At 35.8% G+C, this 12,450-nt stretch overlaps 1 pseudogene; it reads left to right on the top strand.

Annotated features, from left to right (window-relative positions):
* The first annotated feature begins 6,202 nt into the window (after positions 1-6,202).
* Positions 6,203-12,450, top strand: LOC127787184 (binding partner of ACD11 1-like; annotated as a pseudogene).

The raw sequence follows: 12,450 nt of genomic DNA, 5'->3' as shown, positions 1-12,450 counted from the left end.
TTGATATTCCCCTCAAGAGGGGCATGAAATATGAATATCATGAATGCTCATCTTGGGTTTAAGAGAACTAAAGGAACTAGGTCATAGTGCTTTCGTAAACAAATCAGTCAATTACAACTGTGTAGGCATATAAACAAGTGTAACAAATTCTTACAACTTTATCCCTGAAAAAAATGGTAGTCAAGCTCATGTATTTAAAGTGTTTATGAAAAACAGGGTTCTTAGTCAAATGTATTATAAACTAATTATTATAATATAAAATTATCGAATCATTATGTTGCATTTTAAGATTCTTGAACAAAGATAAAAGTCACATGATTTCACATGTTGTGGTGGCCATCACCCTATATTCAGATTTGGTAGAACTTGTAGCTATCATTGATCGTTTCTTTGACTTTTAACTAATGAAAGCACACCTAACATAACACAATAATCTGTAACAAATTATTTGGATTCTTGACAACCTCAATCAATGTCTGTGTAACCTATAATATTTAGGGTGTGTTTGATTGGGGGTGAAAAATGAGATGAAATTCTAATTTTATGAAATTTCAATTCTTACCCCACCCCTTAGGAATTTCAATTCCTTAATTTTAAGAAAAATATTTATTTTTTAAACTAAGATGGAATTTGAATTTCATAAAGAAAAAAAAAAAAAACTATTTAACGAAATTTCTTAAAATTTGAATAAAAAATGAATTACACCTCTATTTTTTACCTTTATCAAATGCACTCTTAAGGAGGTTACTAGAAGTAAAATCCCTTAGCCCAAATTCCCTTTGAGATATCTCAATATTTTATGAGCAGCCTGTAGATGTATGGCTGCAAGTTTATCCATAAATTGGGATAAAACCTGCACAGCATACATTATATCTAGTCCTATAAAAGTTAGATATAATAATTTCCAAATAAGCTGTCTATACATTGTAGGATCTGATAGTAAATTTTCTTTATAAGACAATTTATGGTTTGTATCCATTGGGTTAGAAATAAATTCGGCACCTAGATAACCTATCTCTTTAAGTAAATCAATCACATATTTACATTAATAAATATAAATTCATTAAGATGATCGTGTCACTTCTATTTTCAAAAAGTATCTAAGTGTTCCCAAATCGTTCAACTTGAACTATAAAACTAAGGTAACTATTCAAATCATCAATTTATTGTTGGGAAGTGATGTCAGTAACAATATAGTCCACATATACTAGCAAATCAACAAAATGACCCGTAGAAGTTACTTAAATGAATAGTGAATAATCAACTTTAAACTGTGAAAACCATATTGTAGCAAAGAATTAGTGAATTTGCATTTCCACTGACGAGAAGCCTGCTTCAAGCTATATATAGATTTTCTTAACTTACATGCCAACTTTGAACTAGGTGGATACTCCCTATGCAACTGAAAAGATCTATGTAATTTGTTTCTTCCAAGTTATCATTTAAAAATGCATTATTTATATCCAATTGGGATAGGTACCACAGCTAAGAGACATTCTCACAATGGATTGCTTGGCAACTGGACTAAACGTCTACAGTAACTCGACTATAACCCCTAACTACCAACCAAGCTTTATATTACTCAATAGAACCATCCACCTTTAAGTTTCAGTTTATACACCCACTTACAACTAGTTGTATGTTAACTAGGAGGCAAAGGAACAACTGTCCATGTACAATTATCTTCTAAAGCCCTAAGTTTAGCATCCATTAATTGCCTACTTCCAATGAGGAATTTTTATAGCTTGGTGATGAGTTATGGGTTTAGTGAGGTGAGATAAGGAAGTGGTGAAAGACTTATAGGATGGTGAGAGATTGTTGACAGAAAGATCATTTTGTATGGGATATGTAGCGTAAAAATGGGTTGAGGTAGATGGTCTCAAAGAATGATGGTAAACTTCCGTATTTAGGTATTTTGTGTTCTCTAGTACTTTTGCAAGATGGTAAAATGAAATTGTTAATAAAGGCTGGAATTTATTAGAACTAGCTGAGGAAATAGTTTCAAGTATAGAAAAAGGAATAGGATTAGTAGAAACTTGAGGAAGTACAGTAAGAATGGGAGTATTTGACACAGGTGTAGAGAATTATAAAGAAGGATATGATGGACTAGACAAAACAGAAGACTGATAAGGAAAAAGATGTTCATGAAACACAAAATCTCGAGAAACAAAGACAAAATGATCACTAAGATCATACAACTTGTAGCCCTTAACCTCAACAGGATAACCAATGAAAATACATTTATGTCCTTGTGGTTCAAATTTCTTTCTATGTTGACTAAGAGTGGATGAAAACAGAAGGACCCCAAAAACTCTAAAATGAGAATAAGAAGGTGACTTTTGATACAACAACTCACACGGAGACAATTTGTTGAGAATAAGATAAGGCACCCTATTAATTATGTGATCAACTATGAGGATTGCATCACCCCAATCAAAGGTAAAAAGACTTGGAAAGGTAAAGATCGAGTTATAATCAGTAAGTGTTGATGTTTTCTCTTCACAACCCTATTCTGTTGTGGAGTTTCAACACAACTATGTTGATAAACAATCCCTTTGAAAGAATAAAAATCTAAAAGATTAAACTCTAACCCATTCTCTGTAATTGTTTAATGGAATAGCCAAACTGACTTAAGACAAGATTATAAAAAGAAATGACAATGGATGGAACATCAGACTTATGTCTCATTAGGATTACGTAAGGGACTCTTGTGAAATCATCAACCACGGTTAAGAAGTAGTGATATCCACATGTGGCACACACAGAATACGACCCCAAATATCCACATGAATCAAATCAAATGGTGTACTAGAATTCTGATCATGTATAGGGAAAGGTAATCATTTCTGCTTTGATAGGGGATAGATATCACAAGATAAAACAGAAATACAATAAATATCAGGACATGTTTGTTGAATCAACTTTATTCTCTCAGATGAGATATGACATAAACGAAAATATCACAAATCAAACAAACTAGAAGTACTATGAGTATGAAATACAACATGGGAATTAACATGCGACCTAGAAGTATGAGAAGTAGATTGTTGTAAGGTGAAAATACCAAAATTTTCCTTAGCAAGCTCAATCGTTGTCCATGTAGATTGTTCCTAAATGAAACAGTACTTATCAGAAAAGATGAAAGTATTTTTGACATTCAGTAAGCTTGCTAACGGAAATTAGATTGAAAAAAAGGTATGCACAAGAAGAACATTATGAAGAGTGAAGAAAGCGGAAAGAACAATTGTTCCTACATGACTTAAGCTCTAAATCCATTAGGCATTTGCATAGATAGATTGTGAGTAAGATGACACTTAGTAAAAAGACTAGGAGAGCTACCTATGTGATTTGAAGCCCCAGCATCAACAATCCATTTATGAAACACGTGTGTGTGAGTACTAGAATTTACAGGTGAATAGGCATAGAACTAGATATGAAGGGTGAAATTATGAAATTATGTGTAGCATTAGAATATGTTGGATTTTTGGTGGCTGGTGATGGATTTGTCGACGGTGAAGATAAGGTTTCTGATTCATTGAGAAGAGACAATAATTGTTGAATTTGTGACTGAGTGAGAGATGATTGTGGTTAGGAATTGATAGCATCATGAGGCTAAGTAGTGCTTGAATCAGATTCCAATAATGATCAGTAGTAACACTGTTTGCAACAACAACATGACATGAAGAATTCTGCTTGGACTTGGTGAACTTGCAACCTAGCTAGTAAAAAGCCTATCAATTGATAGCACTTATCCGTTGTGTCGGGCCGATTTAAGAGTTTGTGGGCCCTAGGGCCTAGACAATAATTATTTTAATAATTTTATAAAAAATAATAAAAACTATTAAAAATACACATGTAAAAAATTTTTAACTTTTTATTTTATTTTATAAAAAGGTGACGTCCACCTACCTGAAAGACTAAAAAAACATTATATTTTAATCTAGCACATGCATGTTAATGTTAAGAATAAGTTAACAAAATTGTTACTCCCCTCACTTAAAAACTATTTTGGCAAAATTGTTAAACTATTTAACATGAGACCACATATTTTGGCAAAATTGTTAAACTTGTTACTTGAACTTATAGAATTACATACATATCATATACCACCCTCAATCATTAATAAAGTTAGAAATTAAATCCATTAATCGTGAAATCAAGCGACGAGAACTCCTGTGCATCTCAAGAAATTAAAACTATTATCTCAGATAATATTTTAATTTTTTAAAATTAAATTTTATTTTCATTGCACTCCAATTTTAAGAAATAACAAAAAATAATTTCTCTAGTATGAGAAATCATTATGGTGCATACAAAATTTGACATAAAACATAAGTGTTTCCAAAAATAACAAAAATAAAATAAAACCACAAAAATAAAATATAACCAAAAAGATGTAGATGGGTACCTTTCTGTGTCTTGCTCTTTTGTCACAGTTGGAAAAAAGGACTAGGCTTTTAAATGGAAGGAGCCCATTAGGGCCTACATGATATAACATACCAAATAAGTAGCAGCAGGATATTATAGTTTTTATTTATTACTTTATTTATTTTTTACCTTTAAATATACTTAAAATTATCCCTTCTCAATCTCAGTTCAATTTAGAGTTCACCATTCATAACTATCAAAATAGACAGCTCACATGAATATATTCAACAGTGAGTTGGGCTCCATTTTTCGCCTACTTAGTGTGACCAAATTAGGGGTGTTCAAAAAAATTAGAACACCACGAAAATCGGTCAAACTAAACCAAATCAGATCGAATCAATTATTATTATTATTATTTTTTTGCGGTCCAAAACGATTTGGAGATTATACAAACCGTACGATTTGCGATTTATACAATTGACGGTTCGATTTTAAATCGAACGCCCAAAAAAATATATATATTATATAGGAGTCCAATAGCTCAACAAATTATAAAAATAGAAAAAAGCCAACAACCCAACAGCAAACCTTATTATATATTATCTCTTTTCACTATGAAGATTTTTTTTAAATAGAAAAAAAATATTATTATAAAAATCACCCCAACAACAATTCTTATTATTATAAAAATCACTCTATATTTTTATAATAATATATAACAGATTTATAATAATATATAACTATTATATCCAATATTTTTATAATAGGTCATAAATTATAATAAGTTATAATAATATATTATATGTTGTCAAATTATTTTCAAATCACAGTAAATCACACCAAATCAGATCGCAAATACAGTGCAGTTTGATTGTACCCAAACTAAACTGCGGTCTGATTTAATTAAAAAATCACACTAACAATTTGATATGCTAAAAATAAACCGCACGGTACACACCCGGGACCAAATTTCCCACAATAAGTACTCATCAAATATGACTTGTGTTTTTTCGCAGTTATTCTAAAAGCTGGCAATGTAGAACTCTCCACAAAAGCCTGGGTTTGAAACTCATTTTATGTAATATTATTTATACGAGTAATTAATTAAGGTATGATAAAATATTAATTTATATTAATATTAATTTTTTCCTTTTCATTTTCTATTAATGTTTTTCACATTTTTTTAAGAGAAAGATGGTCATAATAATAATAATAAATTTTAAAAATTGTATTCGGTTTAGTTATATTTTACATATTCCTTCAAATAACAAAAATAAAAAGAAATGAAATAATACTCATTAAATAAATTTATTATATTAATAAATCTTACAAATTCTATACAACTTATTTGAACTTTACAAGTTTCTTTCAATAGAAAAAATAAGAAATGGAAAGACACTCAAATATATTTAGATTAATATTTTTTTATAAGTTTTATTAAATTTATTTAATTATAAAATTGAGTAGACAGATTAGTTCGAGTGAAAAGAAAGGAAAAAAGAATTAAAATATTTTATAAAGAAATGTATTTGAACTTTGTAAATTCTTTTTATTAATGAAAATGAAACAAATAAAATGACACTAGTTAAATGAATTTCTTAATATTTTAACAATTATTAAAATCTTACAAATATTTTATAAAATAAAAATTAAAAATATAAAGCAGCGTCACCGGCGGCACCCCGCCAGTTTATTTCTTAAGCGACTAAAAAATATTGGTCGTAATTATTATTATGATTTTATCTTAAAATTGGACCAAATTTCTTACACGACCAAATTTGTGGGTCCCATCTCTAGAATCGGAGTGCGTCCGCTAAGGCAACCAGAGAGGATCGTGCGTGGGATACGTCAACGCCGTTCCTCCCCCTCTACTCCATTCCGCCGGCTTTCTAATCCCCTGCAAAAAGCCAAAATCTCTCTCTCTCTCTCTCTCTCTCTCTCTATATATATATATATATTTGTATATATACACACGCACATACGCAAACGTTTGCAGACTTGCAGTAACGGAGCAGCGGCGGAAGAAGAGAGGCCTGTGCACTTTCTCGCCGGCGGCTTGTCTGTTCCCGGCGGTTTCTCCTCTGGTGATCTCACAGTACTGCTTAATCTCTGATCGTCGTGTGACAGACAGTTGCTATGTCGGTTAGTGTTGCCAATCCGCTTCCGTTTGTTCTCTCTATGTATTTTTGAATCTGTGTGTGTTTGTACGTGAAGTTTTTGTAGACGGACTTGTTTATTGGATGAATTGCTTATGAACTGTAAATAGCTGCGGTGACCTTGTAGTCGGCGTTTATTTTGTTGTAATCTGACTCAAATTAAAGTAAGCCGGAGAGAAGCAACAAGGCCTCCTATTTTGTCTTTTGAGTAAATATTTTTCTAATTTACTGTTGATCGAATTAATACATCTTCGAATTCTTAGGAATCTTCTATTTTTATGGATAATTTCAGGTTGTTGATATTCGAGATTTGTTTCGCTTTTATTGTTATTTGCATCTTGTTATTTGTTTTTTGGGGGAGCTTGATGTTCGTTCAGACGACTTTGATCATTTTGAGCAAGCTATTCTTGTTAGCTCCACAGTCTAATCACTTTATTTCGTTGTTATCTTGACAATTCTTTTTCTTTTCTTTTTCCCTCTCTTGCCCCCTGAATTTTCTTTCAGAATATCTTCAGGAGCAACCTAACCTCCTTTGATAACCATAGCTGATAGCACCTGGGATCTCAATCCCTTTTATTGATTTCCAATTCTTTGTCTTTATGAGAAAGATTTAATCATAGAGAGTTTTGGGATGTAATTTAGGAGACAAGCTGAAATACTTTTGGAACTGATTGACAAATTCAAATGTTATAGCTATGTTTTTGATATATAATCGTGCAATTACAATGCATCATATAATTGTAAGTGCGTGCCAGGACAACCTTGAAATTGATTCTTCTTGGCTTTAAATGAGATGGAGAGGTGGCCTTTTGTTGTCCTTTTGAAGTTCTAAAAGTGGATATTATTGCACCTAAGATGACAATTGTTTGATCCCCTGTACCTTGGAACTTCTTTAAAGCATTTCTACTTTCTTCATCACTGTGGAAACTTAAGAAATTTCTTGTAATAAAAGGATGTCATTATGAAAATTGATAGTCCATGATGAAGGTGAATTGATAGATGTGGACCTGCTCTCTGGAAGTTTAGTGGCTACAGTAGAGACTAAAAGAGCGGTTTAGCATAAATGGGCAATAAATATGCATTTTTTTCCATTTGGGTACAATGTCTAAAACTTTTGTTTGAATTTTTTGGAACACATCTTTGGGTCTGTAATAGGCCTTGGGTAATGTCCAGGTCACATAGGTCTTACTTCCTCAGCTCATTTGTTAAGCCTGCAATCATCAATACTCTTGGTTTTCTATTTAGGAAAGAAGTCAGTCAGGTCAGGCCTGCTTCAGTAATGAGATGGTTGCTTTATCTTATTTTATTTTCTTTGATAGATGTACTAAAGAAGGACATGGAGGGAACTTTGTACATGTGCTAGTGATCTCTTGGAGGTCTAGTACCACTCTTAATAAGGGGTTTACCACTCTTACAGTTTGAAGAAGCAAAATAATCACTTATGATGTGCTGTTAACAAATTATCACTCTCAGATTGATAATTTGTTACATATATCATTTGCAAACCCGATGAGCGCTCAGGTTTTAAATAGCTTGAAAATGCTGTGGGATTGTCATCTATACTTGGTCTTCTGTCTTCTTTGATATTTTGAATTATTGCTGAAGTTTAAGTAGCTTATGAAAATTTTCTCTTTGACAAGGATAAGTGACCAAGATACTGGTCCATACGTTGAACCTATGATCATTATTATTCTCTTTGGTTGTGGAGAACAAATATGGGCAGTTGATTAAACCATGCTTTTGAGGAATGGCACATACTTCCTTTCTCCAATACATTTACAGATTGATATTCTTGTTTTCTTGCTACAGATACGAACTGTTAAAGTCAGCAACTTGTCCTTAGGGGCAACTGAGCAGGATGTCATGGAGTTCTTCTCCTTTTCTGGTGATATTGAATATGTTGAGATGCAGAGGTTGCCATCTGAAGTTTTTTTTTTTCTCAATTTTCTTTCTACCTCTTCTTTGTTATATGATTTTCAATTTTGTTTTATGTTTTATGTTTATGCAGTGATACTGAGAGGTCCCAAACAGCATTTGTTACCTTCAAGGATTCAGAAGGAGCAGAGAATGCGCTTCTACTTTCGGTGATTTTACTTCTCATTATATTCAATATTATGTTGTTTTTATTTACTTATACAGCATGTGCATTTATTCTCATACCAAAAGTACCTGACTGAAAATAAGAAGAAAAATTCTTCAAAGTCACGTCTTCTAATTTCATCACTTGAATAATTTTTCCTGTAGAGACTGTTATATATTAGTTGTTAATGACAAGTGTGATAGTGATAGGATCCCCGATAGAAATCCAAACAACAATCAAATATCAATAGCTATCAGACTTTCCAGCCAAGAACAAAAGCAACCCAGGGCATTTGAGAGGCCCTTAAGTCTGGCTAAGACTCAATACAAGAACAATCTCCCCTCTCTCCCAACTTCTTCCCCCTCTATACATTCTTTCCTCCCTCCTCCTCAACAGAGATCTGTTACGCGCTTGCTGGGTTGTTACACAACCCAGCGATTTCCCTTCACTACCCCTACACACATGGCTGGCTGTCATGCCAGCCATCCAATTTACACCCTTGCCCCTTGTCTTTGATAAGTCAAGTGCCTATCATTACTTGTTGCAACCAAAGGAAGCTCTGCAATTTCTTGTCCAAAAAGCCTGAAGATTCCGGCTGATACAATGGATGAGTGCACCATTAATACTGCACAGTACATTCCTCCAAAGTCTTGGCCCCTTGAGCTCCTTCCATAAACCATAGATGGAATTAAGTCACATCCAGTTCCTGAATTGACAATAGGGTCAAAGCATTCATGGAAGATGGCAACTGCTTTTGAGAGCAACATTCTAGTTTCCCGAGAAGCAATTTTGCCATTGAGTACCCTCCATCCCACATCAAAGTCAGAAACCATATGTGGAACTTTGTCCTCATGCTTCTTCTTTATGACATCCAATAGAGAATCTTGGATCTTCTCATCTCCACAAGTTAGTAAATTTTGTAAAGCAAAATAGGTCATCCTACAACCCATGCAATAGAACCACTTTCCCTTTGACAATTTCTTTAGATCGGCCATCTTATGTTCCTTCAAGCAACCGACATGATATTCTTTCTCACACTGATCACAAACTATAACAGTCTGTGGGCCAAATCCAGATTTGCTAAAATCAGAACCTTTGCACAAAACACATGCAATGACCTCAGCATCTTCAAGATTTTTGACAATTCTAATACAACGGTTGGTTATTTCTTCAATAGGATCAATTCCTGAAACCTTTCCAGCTGCTACAGCATTAGCATTACGCTCCACAAACTTATCTCTTTGGAACATATTCTGACAATACGGACAGTACCATATACCATGAGGAATGCTTGATAGTGATGCACATTCATTGGGCTCCACAACAGAATGTAAATTGAGCCCTTGACTTCGAGAAATAGGCTGCCCTTCCACCATCATGACCTGCTTGGACGAGGCACCCACCCCCTCATGATGGTGAGAATACATGGGGGGCCCTCCATTATCAACCAACCCCATGTAAAATTTTTGAGAAACCTGGCTAAGAGTCACACCATCTTCCCAGGCAACATGGATTGTTGATGGCGCCCCCTTCCTCGGCGAGATGCTCTCCTTGGTTGTCACCGGTTCGGCCGTCTGCGGTCTTTTAAATGGATCGATCGTCGGCTGCCCTTCTGCCTCGCCGTGGAACTCCCCAACACCATCGTTGTCGGCAGCCACTTTGCCTCGCTACACCATCATCTGCTCAACCGCCAATCCCCCTTCAATATGCAGCTCGTCCCCCGTGTCTTCCAGCATGGACCCTAAGCGATTCCTCAGCAGTCCCTTCAAAACTCTTCCCAGCTTCTCACTATTTGTCTCCGTTGCTTGCACTGGACCCATGGAAGAGCAGCACCCTCCAAACACAGTGTTGCTGTGTCCATTTTCTCCTCGACAGCCAGCCCATTCACCGTAACTCCCAACTCTTCACCCGTCGCCTTAAGCTCTGCCCAACTCCTCACCCGTCGCCTTCGCTGCTCCCACTGGAACCACAATAGAGCCGCTCCTTCAACGCATAAGGCCGCTGTCTCCAGCTTCTCCGCATCGGATAACTGGTTCACAATGAAGTAGCGCTCAGCCCTAAAGACCCAGCCATCTGGATCATCTCCCTCAAAGATGGGTATTTCCAGGCGTCTCCCACGGTACTCCTGCCTTCCGACACCATCGACCCAGTCGCCCCCTTCGCCACTTCTCGCTCCAGTTACTAGCGTTCCCTCCCTTGTCAAGGGCGAACCCGTAGGTCTGTCTTCCTCTCTCTCTCTCTTGCTCCTCCCGTCTCTCCACGTTCTTCCTTTTGCTCTTGCTCGCCCGCTCCTGTTCTTCCCATCTCGTTCGCATCCTCGCGAACTGCTCTAGCAGGTTCACTAGGTGTCTCTCCATCGTTTGAAACGCACTCCTCATGGCATCATCTCCCAGTTGAATGCCTTCCACCCTCATCTCCAAATCACCGACTGGATCAGTCAAGTTCACCATTAGGATCGAAATACTCTAATACCAAATTGATATGATCCTCGATAGAAATCCAAACAACAATCAAATATCAATAGCTATTAGACTTTCCAGCCAAGAATGAAAGCAACCCAGGGCGTTCGAGAGGCCCTTAACTCTCTTTAAGACTCAATACAAGAACAATCTCCCCTCTCTCCCAACTTCTTCCCCCTCTATACATTCTTCCCTCCCTCCTCCTCAACAGAAATCTGTTATACGCTTGCTGGGTTGCTACACAATCCAGCGATTTCCCTTCACTACCCCTACGCACATGGCTGGCTGTTATGCCAGCCATCCAATTTACACCCTTGCCTCTTGTCTTTGATAAGTCAAGTGCCTATCAGATAGTTGAAGAATTGGGCTTATTTTGATTGATGATTATTGTCTTCTATATGATGACTCTGTTGTCCTTTATAATATATGAGTAATTTTGGCATTTGATCTTCTTAGGGAGCGACAATTGTTGATCTATCTGTCACTGTAACTCTGGATCCACTTTACAAGCTCCCGCCTGCTGCTTCAGCACCACCTGTTGTAAGGAGTCACCTGGCTTAATTTTTATGTAAGCATTAGATGAATCTTCAGGAATTGATTTTTTTCTAACTTCTGCAGAAGACAGAAAATAAAACTGCAGGCGGTGCTGGATCTGTACTTGAGAAGGCAGAGGATGTATTCAGCAGTGTGCTTGCCAAAAGTGTTGTCTTAGGCAAAGGTGCGGTTAACAAAGCCAAATCCTTTGATGAGAAGCACCATTTGACTTCCACTGCCTCGTCCAAGGTCGCAACTGCCTCTTCCAAGGTTGCATCAATTGACAAAAAAATTGGGTTCAGTGAGAAAATAAGCATTGGAACCTCCGCGGTTAATGAGAAAGTTAGAGGAGTAGACCAGAAACTGCAGATTTCTGGGAAAACAAAATCAGCATATAATACTGCTGGGCAAAAAGTCAGCAGTGCTGGGTCAGCAATAATGAAGAACCGCTACGTATTTACTGGAGCTTCATGGGTGACGGGTGCTTTCAATAAAGTTTCTAAGACAGCGGGAGAAGTTGGTCAAAAGACGAAAGAGAAAGTGGGAATGGCTGAAGAGGAGCGGAGAAGGAAAAATGGTGGATAAAAATGGTCAGATTCATGCATCAGACATACCTAAAGCTTCTGCACCTGCACAAGGTTTTGTTCTTTGATTTGTTTCCTCTGTAAATCCCTTGGTCAAAAACTTTTGAATTTTGTAGTCTTCATATCTCGCTCTTTCATTTTGTGGAGTGGTGACTGGTGAATGTAGAGCAGTGTACCTTTTATAGTTGGGTTTCATTCACTGAAGTTGTTTACTTTGTTTTCATATACTCATATAATAAATTGAACTGCTATGAGTTATGAGATCTTAA

This window comes from Diospyros lotus, chromosome 12, assembly GCF_014633365.1.
Source record: "Diospyros lotus cultivar Yz01 chromosome 12, ASM1463336v1, whole genome shotgun sequence".
NCBI classification, from domain to species: Eukaryota; Viridiplantae; Streptophyta; class Magnoliopsida; order Ericales; family Ebenaceae; genus Diospyros; species Diospyros lotus.
This window is presented reverse-complemented; position numbering and strand designations above follow the sequence as displayed.